The 22547-nt window shown below is 37.1% G+C and overlaps 1 protein-coding gene across 5 annotated transcripts in view; it reads left to right on the top strand.

Moving 5' to 3' along the window:
- Positions 1-22547, top strand: part of TENM2 (teneurin transmembrane protein 2) — a 3416041-nt gene that overhangs the window by 519241 nt on the left and 2874253 nt on the right. The gene's annotated exons all lie outside the window — the stretch shown is intronic.

Raw genomic sequence — 22547 nt, 5'->3', positions numbered from 1 at the left:
CTGGTTCTTTGTGTTTCCCTTGTTTCTCACCCCATGTATTTTGGACTACCAATTTACTTTGGTAGTTCTCTATGATGGTTTTCTCTTTATTTATTATTTGTGTCATTCTGATTATTTGTTTAGTGGTTACCATGAGGTTTATATAAAAAATCTTGTAGATAAGTTTGTCTATTTTCCGATAGCCTCTTATTTCCTTAGACTAAGCTGATTCCACCCCTTTCCTCTTCCTCTTCTAAGTTACTATTTTCACAACTTATTCCATCTTGTGCTTTGAGTTTGTGGTTAAAATGACGAGATTATATTTATTTTTTATCTTTTCCTTCCTTTATCTTTAATGTTATAATTAAGCATTGGCTAACCTGTTCTGGTAGAGAGCTGCAGTTTTCTGATTTTGGTCTCCTTGCTCAAGGCTTTGTAATCCCTTTCTTATTTTTTCAGGTATAAGGACCTTCTTGAGCATGTCTTGTAGAGGAGGTCTTGTGGTGATGAACTTCCTTAGCTTTTGTTTATCTGAAAACGTTTTTATTTCTCCATCATATTTAAAGGATATTTTTGCTGGATATACCTTTCTTGGCTGAAAGTTTTTGTCTTTCAGAATTTTGAATATATCATTCCACTCTTCCCTAGCCTGTAAGGTTTCTGCTGAGAAATCTGCCGAAAGCATGGAAGGGGTTCCTAATTTATTTTATTCTGACTTGCTGCCCTTAATACTTTTTCTTTGTCATTGACTTTTGCCAGCTTTTCTACTATATGTCTTGGAGAATGTCTTTTTACAGTGATATAATTAGGAATTCTCTTAGCTTCTTTCACTTGTATTTCCAGCTCCTTTCCTAGGTTTGGGAAGTTCCCAGCTATTATTTCTTTGAACAAGCTTTCTGCTCCCTTATCCTTCTCTTCTCCCTCTGGGATACCTATAAGCCTTATGTTGCCTTTCCTAATTGACTTGGATACTTCTTGGAGAATTTCTTCATTTCTTTTAAGTCTTAGTTCTCTCTCCTCCTCTATCTGAAGTATTTCTATATTTCTGTCTTCCAGACTACTAATTGTCTCCTCTATAATATCAGCTCTGTTATTCACGGAGCCCAGATTTTTCTTTACCTCATCCATTGTGTTTTTCATCTCCAACGTTTTTGATTGGTTTTTCTTTATAGTGTTAATCTCTTTTGTGAAGAATTCCCTCTGTTAATTAATTTTGTTCCTGATTTCCCTGAACTGTCTATCTGTATTTTGTTGTAACTCATTGAGTTTTTTTATGATAGGTAATTTGAAATCTCTGTCATTTACATTATAAATTTCTGTGCCTCCAGGATTGACTTCTGGGTGCTTGTCATTTTCCTTCTGGTCTGGAATATTAATATATTTGTACATACTGTTTGATGGTGTGGATTTTTGCCTCCACATGGTAATAGTATCAGGTTGCAGCTCCCACCTGCTGCCACTGTGTGGGGGTAAAGAGCTATGTATTCTGAGCTCAGTGTGATGCCTGCTTGTCTCTAACAGCTGCTGCTTTTCTGATGCTTGCACATGCTCTCTGGCCAACTGGCATAGCTGGAGTGCCTGGTGGGGGGAGGGGCACTCTATTTCTCCTGCATGATCCCATGGGCATTCTCCCTCTGCCCTCATTATCTGCTCTCCTGGTGTGCTGGCTTGATGATGACATTTCCACAATAGCTTAGTCACCTCTGTGTGGGGCTTTCCCATAGGCTGTGAGGGAACTTTGAGAGTGAAGTTGTTCTTGTGGAGCACCACCCCTCTCCCATCTCCTCTCAAAGCTGTGCATCCTCCTGAACCCTAGGTCACTGCCACTGGGGGAGAGAGAGAGGAGATCCTCTAAGTTTCTTCCACTTCCTCTGGGGGGTCCAGCTCCTTTACCTTCAGATGTATGACTAGATGGGTCTCTCAGACGTCTATTGTGTTGTGTGAATGTCATCTGTTGGCTTATGAATGTCCTTTTCCTCGTGTTTTAGTGGGTAAAGTCTAAGGTAAGAGCTCACTCTGCCATGATGCTGACATCACTCCCCAAGAAAAAGTATGTGGCTATTATACCCAAACCAAAAGTAGGCAGTGACTTGTTGGAGCAGTGAGCACAAGGAGCTTGATGCGGGTACCTTGCTAGATTCCATGGGTTCCTGTCTCTTGGAGGTCACCTCCTTTTGATCCTACTTCTGCTACCATATATATTAACAGGAGAGGCATCTCTATCAGCTCATCAAGAAGCTTTCACATAATTCGTTTTCAATTTGTTAAGAGGAAATATCTTGACTTCTAGTTTAAATGGCCCACATATATACAATTCTGGAGGTATCCTGGCTGCAAAGGACACCAGGCAGGTTCAAAGGAAGCCAAATGCAGAGGGCTAGAGGTTGTTGAGTGGGAGGACAAGCAGACAGGGAAACCTGAGGGGCAGACGAGAGGACCAGACAAAACTTCAGGGTTTTGTAATAAGGACCTTCACCCCTCTAATTCGATTATGGCTTTGAATGTCATTCTAAAGTAGACTGTGCTGAGTATATTTTCAAACCCAAAATAGGATCAAATGATTACAAAGTGTGACTACTTATAAGGAAAATGGAACAGAATGTTTGGCATTATAACTAATTGGAAATCCAGAATAATATATTTGTCTATACCTAATGCACATTAAAAAAAAAAGTGTTTTGAGGGCCGGCCCCATGGCCGAGTGGTTAAGTTCGCGTGCCCCACTCCAGGCAGCCCAGTGTTTCATTGGTTTGAATCCTGGCGCAGACATGGCACTGCTCATCTCGCCACGCTGAGGCGGCATCCCACATGCCACGCCTAGAAGGACCTACAACTAAAAATACACAACTATGTACCGGGGGGCTTTGGAAGAAAAGAAGGAAAAATAAAATCTTTAAAAAAACAGTGTTTTGAAGATGCTAGGCTAAACTTCAAGGAATCCCTCCAGTGTAGGATTTTGTATGGTTCCAAATAATTTGGCGTGAATATTTGTGTGAGGCAGACTCTTTGGAGACTTCAAAAGCCATTTATTACAAGCTCGCTAACTTGAAGGATGTATTGAGGGTAAATCACGAGGTGGAGTGGAAAATCTAAGTGTGGTAGGCAGACTCTACAATGGTCTCAAATGATCCCTACCTCCTGACATTCACATTAAGGTGTAAATCCCTACCCATACGTGTAGGTTGAACTTAAAAACTCGTGTCTAATTAATGGAATACTACAGAAGTGATGGGATGTCACTTTCAAGATCAAATTATATAAAAACAGTGGCACCCGTTTTGGGTACACTCTTTCTTTTTCTATCTGTCTTTCTCCCTCTCTGTCAGGTGTCTTGCACTTAGGCAATGAAAACTGCCATGTTGTAAAAAGCCCTGTAGAGAGGCCCAAAAAGCATGGTGAGGAACTGAGGCCTTCACTTTCAATACCTCAGGAGGAACTGAGACTCTCAGTTAAAAATCCCACGAAGACCAAAAGCCTGTGAACAATCATGTAAATGAGCTTGGAAGTGAATCCCTCATTCCAGTTAAACCTTCAGATGAGAGTATAGTCATGGCTTACAGCTTGACTACAACCTCATGAAAGACCTTGATTCAGAGGCACTCATCTAAGTTGTGCTTGGATTTCTGATCCACTGAAACTGTCAGATAAAAAATGTTTGTTGTTTTAAGCCACTAAATCTTGGGGTAATTTCTTTTACAGCAAGAGAGAGCTAATACACTAGGCAAAAGTAATAGTATATACAAAGACAGGGAGGCTAGGATGCTAAAAACTCATGTCATTCTATAAATAAACCTGTCATCATCTTGGTGTTTTCCAGACGTGAGTGGTCTAATGGTCTTTTATGCTGGTTCCCATTCCTGCAAGAATTTTCTGCTATCTTTAATCCGTTTATAAAACATTCACCAAACTATTTTCCCTATGAAATAATTTGACTGAATGATATGGTCAAGTACTAAAAGACTATTGTTAACCTTTTAAAAAGTTCTTTTCTAAGAACAGCAATATTTTATTGAGCATCTATTTAAATCGCCTTTACTGTTGAGAAAATTGGGATTTTTACCTCCATTATATTCTTGTAAAAAGATCTCATTGATAAGAGAGAAAAGTTACTTTTACCAACATTCTATTTCTCCCATCATTTCTTATTATGAAAGATAATAATCATACCTTATAATCTAGGCCAATATTCCCTGCAGAATATATCACTGTAACATTAAGCCTTAATATTTATTACCTGTTCTATCTTGCTGCTGACAGTCGTATTAATGCTTCACTTAGCAAGTTAAAAAGCAATACCTCAGTACTAGAAAAGATTGAGAAAATTCTTTGTACACAAATCAGCTGAAAGCATAACTTATCTGTTATAGCACAGGAAGATTAAACACATGGTCATAAAATTCTCTGCAATCATGGTAACTGGAGTCGAGGATGCCTCTACTGCTTTAATAAATCCTCTAAGTATGCTTTCAATCTTTCAGCAATTCCTGACAAAGCTTATGTGCCGTTGTTGTGAATCTGCCTACCTCGAAAGTCCTGATGGTGAATATTTCAGATGGCTTACCACTTCTCTATATCTCTAGTTTAGAAGAAGCTAACTGTACTGTTTGCTCCTGCTTCTTAATACCTTATTAATCGAAGATGAATTTGTACTTCTAACCTTTAGCTACCTAGTTTCCTATTATAGAAGATAAAAATTCTATTTTTTGAAAATGATGAATGAGGTGATTATATTTCACAAATTTTAAGGCCACAGACCATTAACTGAGTCACTCTGAAAACTTGTCATTTCACCCATATGTATACACCACGAAAGGAAAGGGTTGTGTTGTAATACTGACTATTGCCAGAAAAGATCCCTTACAAACTTCATATGAAAACTATTTAAGCAGGTATGAGTTAAAAAAATCACTATAAAATTAACCCTTTCTGAGAGAAATGAAGTTATTGCTCATATTTAAGTTTGGATTTGAAGTAGTTACTTTCTCTTTATTCTTAGGATCCCTGATACAGTGTCAACCAGAAAATTATCACAAACCTATATTAGGAGAGTATAAATAGGTGAATATTCTTGTTCAACTGTATGTATATCTCTTTACTGCAGATTTCTGAGCTCAGGCAAAATATCAATATTGGAACATTCAGAAGAAATGGACTTATTAGGATGCTTCTCTTGCTGGATGTTTCAGGACAAGTCATTTTACTTCAACCTGTTAGGCACTGATTCCAATTTCTATTTTGGAGATCAGGGCTTGGCATTTCTCAGTGACAATTTAAGGCAGGCAAGGAAACAAAATAATTGCCAGAGTGTCTATTAAGAAATTCCATATTGCAAGTCACCACTTCTAGAACATTATCCCCACCACTTCTTTTTTTTTTTATTTTTCCTTTTTTCTCCCAAAACCCCTTAGGTACATAGTTGTGTATTTTCAGTTGTGGGTCTTTCTAGTTGGGGCATGTGGGATGCCGCCTCCGCATGGCTTGATGTGTTGTGCCATGTCCGCGCCCAGGATTCGAACTGGTGAAACCCTGGGCCACCGAAGCAAAGCATGCAGACTTAACCACTCAGCCACAGGGCCGGCCCCCCCCTTTTTTTTTTTTGTGAGGAAGATTAGCCCTGAGCTAACTACTGCCAATCCTCCTCTTTTTGCTGAGGAAAACTGGCCCTGAGCTAACATTCATGCCCATCTTCCCCTACTTTATACATGGGACGCCTACCACAGCATGGCTTTTGCCAAGCGGTGCCATGTCTGAACCCGGGATCCGAACCGGCTAACCCCAGGCCGCCCAAGGAGCGGACTGTGCGCACTTAACCACTGTGCCACCGGGCCAGCCCCCACCGCTTCTTAATTCTAGTTTCTTCTTATGGAGCCATCCAATTCAACTGTGAATTATAGTCATGCACTGCATAATTATGTTTTGGTCAAAAACAGACCGCATAAGCGTACATGATGGTGGTCCCATAAGATTAGTACCATATGGCCTCGGTGTGTAGAAGACAAATTACAACATCAGCTGGAACTAAGAGACTGTCAGTGTTCAAGAAGTTTTTGGATCCTTCTATTTATAATTCTAGTCCATCCCCTTGGACTAGTTTGATCTCAGGTCAAACTAGTTTATTTTGTTAACACATGGATTTTCTCATTATAACATCACTAACATTAAGAGGGGTTTTTATTGCCAGCCTTAACCAGATCCTCTGCTCCTTTTCATTGAACACCAACTGGATGTTTAATGCTCGAATATGGCTCTCTGTACCCTCCTCCTCTTCATCTCTTCTGTTTTTCTCTGTGTCTCACTGACTTAAGACATTTTATATCTAGGAATTACACCTATTATATTTTTATATGATATAATCTATTCCATTTCTGGTAATTACCACATTACTACTCAACAATGGGCATTCTATAGAGAAAGAGGTCTTAAATTACTTTATATAACTTGATTTACCGATTATTAGATTTATTAGGTTTCTTAAAAGATGCTAGTTTAGGTTAAAATGGTACGTCAGGAAAGATTTTACAGAATCCTTGTCTTCTGTTCGGTTTATAGAATAGAATAGAACTGCTCCAAAGATGCCTATTGGTTGCTGTTACTTCTACTAATAAACATAAAATTACAGAATTACCTGAAGAATCTGTTGACTCCATGGTATAGTCCTCCTCGGATTGGATGTAACCCTCTTATGGCAGAGTAAGGGCAGAATAAGGAGATATCTAAGCAAACTGTCCAGAATGCACAGACCTGGCACCACCAGGAGTCTTTGGGCTTTTGCCTCCTTCCAGAACACAATTTCCTCCAAGCAGCAGTGTCAACAAGGAGACCAAACCAAGCACGTAGGCATGCACCTTTCTAGGACATTATATATGTTGACTTGACTGGTGGCAGAAAGAGAATCACCAGGTCTATAGTTCCGAAGATGTTCTCAAACATCTAGTCTCACTAAGATGTCCATACATGAACCACTTAAGTGACACTAACTGACAGAAAGAAAAATCAGATCCAACGTCATCCTTCCTTTGCTGCCTCCCCCGCTTCTAGCCGAGTTTTTGTTTAGTGTCTCCCATAGGGTGGTCTTATAATATTCCCATCTTTATGGCTATTTTAGGCCCACACTTCTGGTTCCTCCAGCTGGTCTATCTGTTTTAATGTCCTCAGAGTTTAGATTCTGCTTATGGCAGAGACTTAGTTTCTGTACTTTAAAAAAAAGTCCATTTTCATCTAAAACATTATGAAATATATTTTAGTTTTCTCCCTTCCTCTAAATACCCAGAACGAGGTAAGCTTTACTTTATTTAGGAGCTAAAAGATTCTGGAAAACTCACAGATGCTCCAAGAACTGCTGAATAGGGCATGTTTCTTATGCAAATTCAACAAAGAAGCTTGAAATATATACCCAGACTTTATATACTAAATAAAATATTGAGCTATTTTATAACATTAAAGTACAAAAGATTGTATCTCTAACTAGCCAGATTATCTCAGATTATAAATTGCTTTCAGTAATTAATAAATTGTTGAGAGAGTTGTATTAAAATCTAAATAGAAACCTAGTCTCAGTGGGATTCTTTATGTCAAGATATAATTGCAATATGGTACAACTCAATAAGACAATAAGGACTTTGTTTATTAATTGTTTGCTTAGCACTGTGTTAGGTCCTGCAGAGAATTAAGTAATATCCCATGCACTGTGCTAAATTTTTTTCAGTTTGTTATCTGAGACCTCACAACAACCATAAGAATTAGGAGAGCGAGACTGAAGTTAAGAGTTTACTTGCTCAGTTAGTCAAGAATTTGAAACCAAATCTGTCTGCCTTCAAAGTCTGTGCTCTAATCATCACTCAATCCTGCCTGCAAAGGATTTTATCTTTGAGACATCTCACACATAGTAAGAGATCAGTAAGTACTTGTTTATTAAATAAATGAAAGAATGAAGGGGAAAGAGAGCACAAGAATATAACTATTATGTGTCTTTGATGAATATGTACAGGGTTTTAAAACCAGTTACTATAATAACAAACTCTGCCCAAGATGTCTAGATTTCATTGCTCCAACTCTAAATGTGAAGGTGAGTTAGAGGAACAGTATGTTAAATTTGACCAGTTATTTCCTGGTAAGAAGGAAGAAGAACATCTTTAAGTTGCTAAAGACATTTAATATGTCTTTTTAAAAATAAATTACATTTTCAAGCAAATGATCAGAATTTATCAAATAAGAGGGATTAAATGTTGCAAATACTCACTATGGAAATACTGAATCAAATGAGATCATCTGTTTTAGGCTAGTTCTAGCTGTGAGGGTTTTGTGGGAAAGTTTTGTAGAAGTTCTATGTCTCAGGCAAGTAAAATGCTAAGGTGTTATAAATTTGGTTCTCCTGATTTTTTTTTTTTTTTTTTTTTTTGCTGAGGAAGTTTTTCCCTGAGCTAACATCTGTTGCCAATCTTCCTCTTCTTGCCTGAGGAAGATTTGTCCTGAACTGACATCTGTACCAACCTCCCTCTATTTTGTATATGGGTCGCCACCACGGCATGGCCATTGATGAGTGGTGTAGGTTGTGCTGGGAACCAAACCTGGGCCCCTGAATCAGAGAGCGCTGAACTGAACCACTAGGCCATAGGACCAGCCCAGTTCTCCTGCAATTTTGAGAATCAAGGACAAAAATCTTCCTAGACTCATTCTAAGATAAAGGAATATACATCTAGCCAGAAATAAAGATACACTACAAAAGATTGGCAAAATAGAATTGATCATGACAGTGTAGTGTTTCCTAGTGTGTTAAACTCATATAGTCCTGTGGAAATTTACAGTTGTTAGAGACAAGTGTGGATTAAATTTTCTTGAATAAAATTAATTTTTTAAAATCATTTCCTTAATGCTTAATTTTGTAGTGAGAATACTGTCCCCCAAAGATGTCCCAACTCTCGGAAACTGAAAATATGTTACCATATGTGACAAAAGAGATTTTGCAGATGTGATAAAGTGAAGGATGTTGATATGGGGAGGTTACCCTGGATTATCCAGGTTGGCCAAATATCATCAAAAGTATCCTTATAAATTAAAGAGGAGAGTCAGAGAAATTGTGATTATTGAACTAGAAGTCTGGGTGATGAGAAGCCATGAGCCAAGGCATGCAGCAGTTCCTAGATGCTGAAAAAGGCAAAGAAATAGATTCTGCCCTAGAACCTCCAGGAGGAACACAGTCCTGCTAACACTTTGATTTTAGCCTAGTGAGATCCACTTCAGACCTCCAGAACATGTATTTGTGTTGTTTTAAGCCACTAAAAGTGTGCTAATTTGTTACATCGGCATTAAGAAACTAGTACACTTAATACATGAAAAATTCAGCGTTACATTTTTGTACTTTTAGTAATACATCAAGCTACTAAATGTTTCTGTACTCTGAGCCTTGAAGGAGAAGATGAATGAGATGACACTTTTAACACTCTTTGAAGGACAAATAAGACCAGACAGGTGACGAATTCTTTTGGATTTGTCCAGACTTCCCCAGTTTTAGCACTGAAAGTGCCACATCTTGGAAACCTTCAGGCAAATCACCCTACACTAGGTTGGTCACCCTACACTAGGTTGAAATTCTAAGTGAGTCAGGCTGTGTCCTCACAAATAAAACAATGATAAAACCAGCCCATTTGTTGAGGGTCTGTGTTGCATTATATAGAGAAGTTGCATTTTACAAATGGATTGTATGGTAAAGCATGAAGAAGAAAATTGAGTGTGGTCAAACTTCATCATGAAAATTCCTTAGGACGATTCCACGTTGAAGACAGGCATATTTCCTCTCAGCAAGTCTGACACTGCCAGTTTTTCTCCCAGAGCTGCGACAGATTGTTCTTTCCCTGGTTAAGCCCCAGAAGGAATTGACTTGTGTTTAGGGAGCATGTGGTATGAAAACACATAAAAATGGCTTATTGAGTAGTCTCAACTCAGTGGGGTGTTAACATGAAGAGTTTATTTTTCTACAATCACTGCTTTCAACTGTGATCTGTCAAAATGTCCTTATCGACATCACTGGCAGTTTCCATAATTTTCTATCACTCTGATTAATTAAAGTCCACTTCAATCAGTGTAAAACTTTTCTTTCATCCTATTTAAATATCATCTTCTCCCCATGTAGACTGGACCTGAGAGCCTGCCTACTGTGGGAGGGTCAGAGGGTGGGAAGAGAGGGAGGCATTTTCTGCTTCTGAAACTTTCTCCCTTCTTTCTCTTCAAGTCCTCCTTATACCAATATGCTGGTGAGATGAGGAAAGAGAAGAAAAGAGACAAATATCTCCACTCACTTGACTGCTATGTAGTCATTTTCTCTTGGTAGTTTCCACTTCTCTGCTTAGGATGGACTTGTCTCTAATTTGCTCTTGTAGGGCATAGGCATGAATTTGCTTGAGGTTCACAGTGGACTTCTCCACTTCTCTTTGCTCTGGTCATCAGCAGTGATCTCTACAGCTTTCTTCCCACTACAGCATTTTGGTCTAGTGGGCAGCCAACTTGGGTGAAGCGCTGGCTTGGTGGCTCCAGTCCTGCTCCCTCTGTGGGTTCTGTTGACTCCTGGAAAATATGTACCTTGGATCGCCTGAACAGTGGGAGCACAGGCTGCTCCACTGCTTTGCCTTCCCACTCTCTGTCATCCTTTCTAGTTCTCTTCATCTTTGCTCCTGTAGTCAGAGAATTAGCACAGCCAGGTTATGTTTAAGCAGATAGCAGACCTGCAAACCAAATAATAGCCTTCTGCTTTCAGCCTTCCCATTCTCTACAAGAGATTTTCATGGAACTCAATCCCTCTTGGTTTTGTTGTACAAAGAGATGAAGTAATATCTCTCCAAAAACATTGAGGTGGGGAGGGTTGACTGTGGCCAGAACAGTTAAGGTAACTCATAGTAAATCGTAAGATGGGTTTAGAATGTGGGCTACTGTAGGGGAGGCAAAACTTTGCTTTTACCCTCTTAGAGTCTCCAGTTTGGACTGAGAAATAAATTGACATAAAACAGATTAACAAGAGAAAAGCATGCTGATATTTACATGTACATGAGTCACTACAAGAAAATGAAGACCCAAAGAAGGTAGCTAGTCTGTTTGTACATGTTTTCCTCAGCCTCAACTCCCTGTCTCTGATGATGAGATTTTTTTTTCCTGATATAAGGAAGACATCTTTCACATGGAAGTTTATCTTTTACTTTCATGAGGAAAAGAGGAAGTCAAAGTTCCCTACTTGTACTTGCTGTTTTTCAAGTGCTTTTAGCTGAAAATAATTCTTATGCCAAAGTGGCATATTTTGTGGTGGCGTATTCTTCCATCATTCAACACTTAGCATGTCTTTGTTCTCATCATTGGGCACAAGTCACCAATAATGGTCCACACATATCATTAGTTACTACGAATCATCCTCAATTGGACAAGATGCTCCCCCTGTGAGAGCCACTCAGGCACAAATATAATAGAATGAATAGAGATTCGTGTGTCACATGCATGCTTACTCAGAGTGTGTCCTGATTGAGTGGAATGGTGTACAGAATTAGCTAATATTTGTACTGTTCTTACTTGATTGCTCTTAAACGGAGGGAAATTCATTTGAGCATGCATATGGAAATTTGTCTAAGTTACATATGTGTAAAAGGTAAATATACACTATAGTGAAAAATAGTTTTGGAATGACCAGACTGAAAAGCAGTTATGAAAATATATACTTTATCAGTTCGTTGAATTGCTTGAGTAAGAATATGGTGACAAATACAAAAATATAGCATGAGTTATAAGTAAGTGCAAGGAATCAAAAAGACTGGGGACACTGTAGACAAAAATTTGATGTCTTTAAAAGGAAATGAGCAAGAAAAAAGAAATAGGGAAAAAAGATGAATGGAAGGGAACCATATAGATTAAAAAAAACAATTATTGGGCAAATCAACCATTTATAATTTATGGACTTTTAAAAAAATTCAAATCAAAACAAATAAAAGTACAGAATTAAGTAAATGCATTTATAATATGACTAGGGAAACCTAAACTCTGGCTTCATATTTTATAATATTTAGGAATTGTTTTGTTAGATTTTTTAAAGATGGGACAATGGCACTGTGTTTCTGTTTTAAATAGGAGTCTCTATTTTTTATTAAAAAACATTAAAATATTTACTGACAAAATGATAAAATGTCTGAAATTTGCTTCAAAACAGTCAGGATTCAGAAAGGGATGGAGACATTGATGAAATAAAATTTACCATCAGTTGTTTTGGCTGGATAATTGCGAGTTATACTATTCTATTTTGGTACATCTTTGAAATATTCTATAATAAAACAATAATTATTTTACATGGAAATACTGAGTTTTAGTGAATTTTATCCCTGTAGTCTTCTTAAGTGTTGTATTACATGACTGCTAATTCTGTGCTTTTTGGCAAGTGCTTGTGAGATGGACTTTTATCCCGAAAGAAAATCAGTAGTTCTACATCCTTAGAATGAAAGATCTGAGTACAGAAAAATAATGCACAGGTAGTCATCCAGTCCCCTCCTCTCCTTCCCCACCAAAATGATAGAAACATACATTCAGAATTTTAGGTGCAGATCACTTAGTAAGCGTGGATATATACTGGAACATCATGCAAACCAGATTCAGTTATATGAGAATTTTCTGCTTCATTCCAAGATTCTTAGAGATTCAAGATAGTTGTTTTGTTTCTGTAAGATTCAGCATGAAATAAGATTAAGTGTGAATTCAGAAGTCCACACTTGCCTTCTTTAAAATCCATCACGTCCTTCTGAGAACCACAGTGTCTGTATTGTACAATGAAGCTCTGGTTCATATGCTAAAGTGAGAATACTGAATTTAGTCTAGGTTAAGCATGAGCTTAAAAAAGTTAGTTTTTTTTAAGCTCCCTGAGATATATCACTTTTTAATAATGATAAATATTTCTAGTTTAATTAAACATCTCACTAATTTATTCCAGCCTAATCCTGTATTTCTTAGTGATATTAGGGATGAGTATCTTAGAAGGATTTAAATAGACTCCATTGGGAATCACATAACATGCAAAATAATTTCAAACTTATCTTTTCTCCATACTCTAAGTGTCTTAATTTTCTGTTCATAAATCAATATATTTAGAAAAGACTAGAAAGTAATTTTAAGCAAATTAACTAATAATATGAAAACAATTTTGATTTATGTCATGTAAAAATATCACATTGTTTATACCTAAGCATATTTTATTTTTTCTGTAAATATTTTAGAATGGAATTTTCAAATAATGTTAAGATTATTCCAGATATGTTAATAGTTATACTGTGATAAAGAAGCTCCATGGTCAAAAATACTTATGAAATACTAAAGGTGATATGTTCCTTTTAGAAAGTTTTGGCACATGTTAGCAAAATAAAGGCTTCAATAGGCCTTATAGTAAAGAAATCTCTAATTTATTTAACTGAACATTTCTCAAGCTTATTTAATCTGGAAATATTTTTTGGAAGCATATTAAAATATTTCAGAACACTAATGTTCACAGATCTCAGTTTTCAAAATGCTGCTTGAAAGCTTTCTTAGCAACATGAGCAGAGTTTTAAAATAAATGCCTAGTCTATTTTAATATGTAAGTATAAGATTAGAAATTTATAGAAAGTTAAACTTATATAAAATAATCTTTACACAACAAAACAGAATTTATATTCTACATTTAGTATGCTTTATATATTCTATTGCGTATGCAGAGATAGACCTAACTGTAGATGAAACTAGACAATGTTTCTTTTAGGAGTCCTTTTTTTTTTTTTTTTTGGTGAAGAAGATTGGCCCTGAGCTAACATCTGTTGCCAATCTTCCTCATCTTGCTTGAGGAAGATTGTTCCTGAGCTAACATCCATGCCAGTATTCCCCTACTTTATATGTGGGACACTGCCACAGCATGGCTTGATGTGTGGCGTGTATGCCCGTGTGCCTGAGATCCGAACCTGGGAACCCTGGGCTGCCGAAGTGGAGTACCCCAACTTAATCACTACACCACTGGGCCGGCCTCACTTTTAGGAGTCTTTTTGTAGAGCAAGTGACAGAAGCAATAAGGGAATGAATTAAAACAGAGGTATTAGGGATGGAGAAGAAAATATGGATTTGAAAGTATTTAAGAGGTATCTCAGTAGAACTTGATGACTAATTGGATGTGGGGATAAAGGAGAGAAATTACTTGTGATTGGATATTCATTGGTGTCACAAATGCACACATGCTTACAGGAGGAGAGAAGATATAGCAGAGAGATGGTAAATTCTGTCCTTGTCTTGTTGGGATTGAGTTATCTCTAACAATCAGGGGCAGATGCACAACAGTAATTAAATCTATGTCAGAAGTTCAGGGGAAAGACTGGGACTAAAGCTAGGTAAGGCATTGTCACCATATAGGACATGGTTGAACATGTGGAGTCAGGATCATTCAGAAGAAGAATCTTTAGTCAGAAGAACAACTTGGAGTATGAAATCGTGGGCAATATAAACTCTTAAAAGGTGATGTTAGACAGAAAAGGGAACTGAAGAGGAGCCAAGGAAGAAATAAAAAGAAAGAGGTCTGTGTGAGGAAACCCACAACAGTTCAATGTCATAGTAACCAAGCCACTAGAGAGTTTCAGGAAGAAAGGAGTGATTGACTATGTCAAAAAGTACCAAGTACCCCCAATCAGAGGAATATTAAAAAGTTGCTACTAACTTTGACATTTGGGAGCTCATTAGAGGATTTAATGAGAATATTTTCAAATTCTTTGGTAACAGAAGCCAAATTTCAAGGGCTAAGGAGAGGATAGGTAGTGAGGAATGGAGATGGTGGAAATGATTCTTTCAAGAATCTTAAATGCCTTGGAGAGGAGAAAGATTTGGTATCAACTGGAAGCAGTGAGGTATAGATGGGGAGTGGCGAATACAAGCACTTGTTTGTTTATAGGTGAAAAGGAAGACAGCAATGGAGGGGGCACAGAATAATGAGGTGAGTCCTAAGGAACACAGGAGGGTATGATGCTGAAAACATCAGTGGATAAATTGGACTTGAATACATAATGGAACTCTTAGAAGACTAGAGGAAACACAGTGGCATACAGTATTTTGGGGTCAATTTCCCTGATATTACAGTAGGCAAATTTTGTGTAGAGAATGAGGAAGCTGAGGGTCAAAAAGAGTAATGAAGGTTCTGGATTGCTGTTGAGGAGACTAGGAAGGAATGTCTTAACTGGTGAATTCTAGGGTGATTTCACCTGTCCTCCCCCTGGTGTACAATCACGTTATTCCAGTGCAGTATTTTACCTACTTTCTTCTTTCATGCTTTGCAATTTCTTAATTTAGTGATATGTTTAGGTATTCTGTCTTCATTTTGTTGTTGGCTTTTTATCCCCTCCCTTGCCTTTAATTGCTATAATTCCACATATAGCCTGTTGCTAGGATGAGCAATATATACATATATAAAGATAGGTATGTACATATAGGACATTTGGAAAAGTGAAAACCACGGCAAAGTGTCCTTATTAGAGGAGGTGGGTGTTTTATTTATTATAGAAGTGCTGTATAATCAAGATTTTTAAAAAAGTGAACTTCTCTATCTTCTTACAACTTTAATATCTTTATTGTTAGTTGTATTTTATTATTTGCCCAAGGAAATTTTCCTTATTTGCCTCAAATGAATACGCTACTCCCTGCATTGAATACAGTCTTTCCTATTTTTTTTAATATTTAGAAGAGTTTAGGACACATTACATTATAATTTATTCTTTATTAATTTACTTGTCTTGTCTCTGCACAAGTTGCTAAATACTTGAAGGCAAGTGCCTTTTGAAAAAGATTAGCTAAATATTTATCACCTAGTTGACCTTAGAAAATGTTAGCTCCTTGGTCCTTCTCTCCCGCCTGCATTTTGTCTTCCTATAGAGAGCTAAACATGGGTCCTCTCACAGAGAGGTTCTTGTACATTCCATTTGAATTGATCAAGTTGTGTTTCCCTGGAGGGAGCTAGATTTTTGGAGAAGCTGCTGCTAGCTTGCTTCTTACAATTATTACCTATTAACCTTTACTTTTTCCTCTCTCTCTCTATCATTTTATATATAATTTAGGGCTAGCTATACTTTTCTTTCCAAGTTTCTAAACCGCCTTCACTGTCTCTGGGGTATTATTCTTTACCTGAAGAATTTTCGTGGGAAGAGAACCCACCTCCCACGAAACAGGCTGAAAATGTCAATGACTCATTTTTGTAGCTCTCTTACAGCTAGGAAGCAGCCTCAGAACGTGTCTTGGCCAATTTGACACCTGATGCAGATTTCATTTTGAGATAGCAATGCTGAGAATCTACTTTGGCTGTGGGGGTAGTAGTAAATGCAGCAATATCCAGCCTCCCTAGGGCTGGCCATGACCGGAGTTCTAGCAGCAGTGCCTGGTGCTCAGTACTGTTGGAGAACTGCTGGGGTTCACACTAACACTGCTTGGGTGCCCTCATTGGACTGATGTGGTATACGACTTTCACTATGCACCATTCTCTATTTTTGCCCATGCTTTTTAGCCTGGTTCTTGAATTTTCCTGCCAATTCAATGAACCACATGGTTTTAATTTGTCTTAATTTTTTTTAATCTAAATTAGTAAGAGTTGGTTTCTGTTACTCATTACAAATAACACTGATTGCTATATCGGAGAAGTGTCCTTTTTATTTTATTTTATTTTTGTTTAAGATGGCTTGTTCCTTGTGAAAGTCTGTTTTGTTTTTTTTTTGAGGAAGATTAGCCCTGAGCTAACTACTGCCAATCCTCCTCTTTTTTGCTGAGGAATCCTAGCCCTGAGCTAACATCTGTGCCCATCTTCCTCTACTTTATGTGTGGGACGCCTACCACAGCATGGCTTGCCAAGCGGTGCCATGTCTGCAACCTGGATCCAAACCAGCGAACCCTGGGCCGCGGAGAAGTGGAACTGTGAACTTAACCGCTGTGCCACCGGGCCGGCCCCCCTTGTGAAACTTTTATATAGATTTGAGATATCTAATTTGGTTTACATCTTTATTTATTATTAGTTCTAGGTAGTAGGAAAATTGTGTCCTTGTAAGTATTATATTACAAAGGTGTAACATGGTTTTAGACAGATTGTTATCAAAGGTATATATTTCAAAATTCAGTTATTTTTGTTCATTTTTAATCTTAACATGTCACTAATAAAAAGCTAGGAGACTTTTAACACAATTTTGTATAATTAATTAGGACAAATTATAGTTCATTTAAACTATCCTCATTAATTTTTGCTTGTGCTACGGTGTTAAAATACTTTGTGGGCATTTGGTGTGCACTCTTTGCAAAATGAGGAAATATAACCTTATCACCAGTTAACATATCAAGTGTCTAACTAAATTTAGCCGAGGCTTGTCCTATTATACAAGTTCCCACTTATCCAAGTTGGCTCCCATTAGCCACTGTGCCATAATGGCTTGTGGGAAGACTGAACAGAAAATTGAATTAATGCAAGCCATTTCTCAATCATTTCTCATCCTCATAAAATGATTAAAGCTGATGTAAGAGGGCTCATTAAAACAGAAAACATTAGGCTCATTAAAAAGCCATTAAACCATCTCACTTCTCTGATTTATTTTATCATAACCTTATTTGGCCATTGTTTAAAAGTCACTGCACCCCACATTTCTTTTCTTATCATTTAGGAAATGTTATTCAAAATGTACTCTCTGGCTATGTGGCCATTTGATCTTAAAATCATCTCATACTGCTGTTGCTTAGCTTATAACTCTTTGAGGCCAGCATCTGACTATAACTACTAATTGGAAATCAGCTAACAATACCCACTTGAAATGGATTTACCTCCCAGTATTTATTTTAGCTATTCTTAAACTGCACAAAAGTTCTTAATCTTTTAACCTTGTATTATTTAACCTTGAAACTGAATTACTGCTTATACAGGCAAAGTGAATATCCATTGATCACTGTATGATAATAACGTGATTTCTGTTAAGCAGTAGTAATTTCTATTGCCAAACCAATAAAAGATCTAACCTGGGAAAATACATCTTTATGAGGGATTTCAGTGTGTACAGGCTATACTTTAAGTATGATGCAATTAGGATGCTAACAGGTTTTGTTTTTTTCTTTAAGAATATTTCCTTAATACATCTTTGCAAGTTTAGAGCTGATTAAAACAGACTTTAGTTTAATGAATAACACAGTACATATTAGAATTCATATAAGAGATAAATACATTATAACATATACTTGCATTAGGAAAAGTAACACTAGCCAAAGCAATAGACAAGCCATGAAATTTCAGTGGCTTAACCCTAATGTCCCGGTCTGATACTGGTTTTGGTAGGCTTCATCCATTTTATAACTATGCCTTGTGGAACGTGATGGACATGTTGATGCACTGGCCATATCCTTCCTCAAAGAAGGACTCATTGCATCTAAAGACTGAAGTAGATATATAACGGCACAGCCATTTTGATATGATGTGGGACACTCTGAAAAGGCCATTTTTATTTTAATCTCTGTAGCTCCCAGAAGGAGTAAATCAAGTGCCAGCATCTCAGCTTCAGTTTGTCCCTCTGCCCCTTCTTTTTTCTGTCCCCTCCCTGCCACTGCAGTGTTCTTGATCCCAGAGGCACTACTTAAGCATCCTGCACACTAAACTCCATCTCAGAGTTGACTTCCCAGGAAACCCAGTCTTCATTGTGGTCTATTATGGTCTTTAGTGCTGCTGAGGCAGGAAAAAGACGGAGACGGAAAGGACCCAAAAGTTGTCAGATGCCACAGGCTCAAAGTGACGCATCATTTCTATTCATAGACTATTGGCCCGATTTAGTCATATGGCACCAAATGAACTGCAAGGCAGACTGGAAATATTGGAAAACGTATGAATTCTTATTGACCACAGTCTCTACCATTTACTCAAACTTAAATGTCATTTTTGACACAGTGAAAATATTATTAATCATTGTAGTTATTACAAAACCATCTTTATGTCCAAGTCTTTTGGGTTTTTATATGAAATATTTTTGTCCATTATTTTGTGATGATTTAAGTTTTTCCTTATGCTTAAAATGTTTTCTTTCACATTCATTCTTGCAGTTTTGGCCTATGCGTAAAAAAGATGAAAACTAGGGAACTGACCTTTATTTTTCTATATTGTCACAACCTAATTGGATGACATTATACCTACTTAGAATCATGGTTTAATATTTTGCTAGAGTATGACCCCCCACCCAGTTAGTGAACCAAATTTCACATTTGTGGCACAGCAAAATAATAGCTATTATCCTAATGATCATACTAAAAAAGGACATTAAAATGATAATTAAAAATTATGGAAAACTAGCCATGTGATAAGCTACAATTGTAAAGGTAGGTAGTATTACTGTCCTTATTTAATAAGGAATAAAGAAGAGGTCTTGAGAATGTTGAAAACTCACCTAACATCAGCAAGGAGTAAGGATAGCTGGAGCTCCAATTTACACCCATCTTGCTCCAAAGCCTGTATATAGCTACTGTACTAGACTTCTTGGAAGACTCATTCCCTGAATGTTTTTCTCCAACCTTCTTTCCCCTTAAAGTCATCATGTAACTAAATGCCACTAAATACTTTCTACTCTCCATAATTAAACTCAAAAGAAAGGACTAGGAGTTAGCCTAGAAAATGCATTAGTTTAGAGAAATATCTGTAGAATAAACAAATGCCAATTTTCCCTTTCAAATACTTTTGAGTCTATATTTGTGTCTTAAAGATTTTTTTGTTTATGTCCTTGAGTAATTTGGGAAATTGGTCATTTGGTAAAGGTGTGACTTTTATAAATGAAATAACACTAATATTGATATTTCCACTTACTAATACTATACTGATATTAATAACACTCAGACTGATGTTTAAACTTACAGTATAAGTAGTTTAACTTCAGATCTAAATGAATTAAGAATTGTTTCTTAGTTTCAATGATTGAAGAGTGAAGTTGCAGTTGGATGAAAAATATATACAAAGAGATTGACTATCATTTGGAAAAGTCCCAGAACACCACCAGTTCATCAGCCCCAATAATGGTGCAGGTTAACTAAGCTCAGAATAGGTATATAAAAATCAGACACCTAAACATTAGTTTTTAAGAAGATATTTTTAGAATAAAGGTGTGAAGATACTCCCAATTTTTTTCTGGTTAGTATCTTTGTATAAATGTACATGGAAATTCTGACTATAGTTTATGTTGGTCTGGTGAACATGGTACAGCACAAGAGAAATCAACTGGATGATTTCAATAGCTCCCACCTGACTAACATAGCTTCATGAATCCAATCTACCTGTTATTACAATAGATATAATAGTTCCTCTCAGGTCATCCTCTTCCCACAACTAGGCTGGAAACACTGTCAAAGCAGCTGTTCTGTTGCTCCCTTTCGAGGCTTCCATTGCTTTCCAACCACATGCTTCTACATATACAAATAACCACACACATTTATGAGCACGTACACTCACTGGTATTTAAACTACTAACTTTTGTTTGGATGTGTTCGTAACTTCAAATTGAGTAAGCTAAACTTGTTCTGGAAGGCATTCCTTCCTTTCAAGGTTTCAATGCATAATTCTTCTCTGAGCCACTCAATATAACTGTTGTGGTTAAATTGACCTCACATCCACCTAACATTTATAAGCATTTAAGCTAGTACATCTTGTAAATATTAGAGGAAGGATTCAAACCCAACCGTTCTGATTACCAAACATAATCGCTTAACAGTTTTCCTATATTGAGTGACTGTTCATCTTACATCCTTAAAAGGTAAGTATAGTTCCTTATTTTTAAATTTATGGAAGAACACCATATTTTGGCATTTTTTTTCTCAATAAGCTTTTTCTCTTTAGAACAAGTTTAGACTTATAGAAACTTATGAAGATAGTTCTCAGACTCTGCAGACACTTTCTCCTGTTATAAATATCTTACATTGGTATGGTACATTTGTTGCAATTAATGGACCAATGTTGATACATTATTATTAGCTGAAGTCTGTAGTGTATTCAGATTTCCTTAATTTTTGCTTAGTGTCCTATTTCTGTCCAAGGATCCCATCCAGAATACAACATTACATTTAGTCTTTGTATCTCCTTAGGCTCCTCTTGGCTCTGACAGTTTCTCAGACTTCTTGTTTTTGATCAATTTGGTGGTTTTGAGTATTGGTCAGTTATTTTGTAGGATGTCCCTCTATTGGGATTTGTCTGATATTATCTTCATGATTAAACTGGGGTTATGAGTTTTTGGTAGCAAGATCACAGAGGTAAAGTGCCGTTTTCATCATGTTATATCAAGGGTGCATATTATCAACATGACTTATCCCTGTTGATGTTAACCTTGATCACCTTGAACACTTGCTAATGTTTGTTAGATTTCTCTACTATAAAATTATTCTGTTTCCCTCTTTCTGTACTGTACTGTTTGGGAGGAAGTCACTATGAGAATCCAACACTTAGGATTGAGGATTTATACTTCACCTCCTGAGAGTATCTACATTAATTATTTGGAATTATTCTGCATGAGAGATTTATCTCCTCTCTCCCATTTATTTATTTTTAATCATTTAGCTATATTAGTACGAACATATGGATATTTACTTCATACTTTGGGTTATAATCCAATACTACTATATTTATTTTGTTTGCACAAATGGATTTATCTTGGCCCTTGGGGCTCTTTTATTTGGCTCCTCTATATTATGACATACCCCCATCATTGTGGTCTCTTTCTTTTTTTCTCTCTCCTTCCCCACCCCACCCCCGCTTCTCTCTCTCTCTCTCTCCCCCGCTCCTTTTCTCCCTCTCTTTCTCTCCTTCCCTCCCTTTCTTCTATCCTACTTTCCACTATAAGATACTGCAAATTTTCTGCTGCAGTCCTGGAATCAGCCATTTCTTTAAGGATCCCTGTGTTTTTTTTGCTGGACAATGGTATCTGAAACCAATATTTGGGCACTGGGTATACTCTCCAACTCTAATCCATTACCACACAAATATTTCTGTATTATTCCCCTGCTTAATTGTAAATTCCTACTCCAGTAATAAGAAACCTGGCTCTGGGGCCAGCCAGGTAGCCCAGAGGTTAAGTTTGCACTTTCTGCTTTGGTGGCCTGGGGTTTGCCGGTTTGGATCCCAGGAGCAGACAAGGCACCGCTTAGCAAAAGCCATGCTGTGGTAGTTGTCCCACATATAAAGTAGAGGAAGATGGGCATGGATATTAGCTCAGGACCAGTCTTCACCAGCAAAAAGAGGAGGATTGGCAGCAGTTAGCTCAAGGCTAATCTTCCTCAAAAAACAAAAAATGAAAGAAACCTGGCTCCCCACATCTGCCATCATTTACCTAATTGTTCCTTTCCAGGATACATATATAAGAGTATCAGAATTATAAACTTATACTCCCACTAGAAACAACATTATCAACTAGACTACTGTATTTATGTACTTTTTTTTGCCTTTACTTTTTATAGACTCCACTTATTTAAAAGTTATTTCAGTCAGTAAATTTCCCCCCACCTACTCAAGTGAGGTTGTTTCATACAATTTTAGTGGAGTTAGATTATTTTGTTACAGT

Source organism: Equus caballus, chromosome 14 (genome assembly GCF_041296265.1).
Source record: "Equus caballus isolate H_3958 breed thoroughbred chromosome 14, TB-T2T, whole genome shotgun sequence".
Lineage (NCBI taxonomy): Eukaryota > Metazoa > Chordata > Mammalia > Perissodactyla > Equidae > Equus > Equus caballus.
The sequence above is the reverse complement of the archived record's forward strand: the minus strand, read 5'-3'. Positions and strand labels throughout refer to the sequence as shown.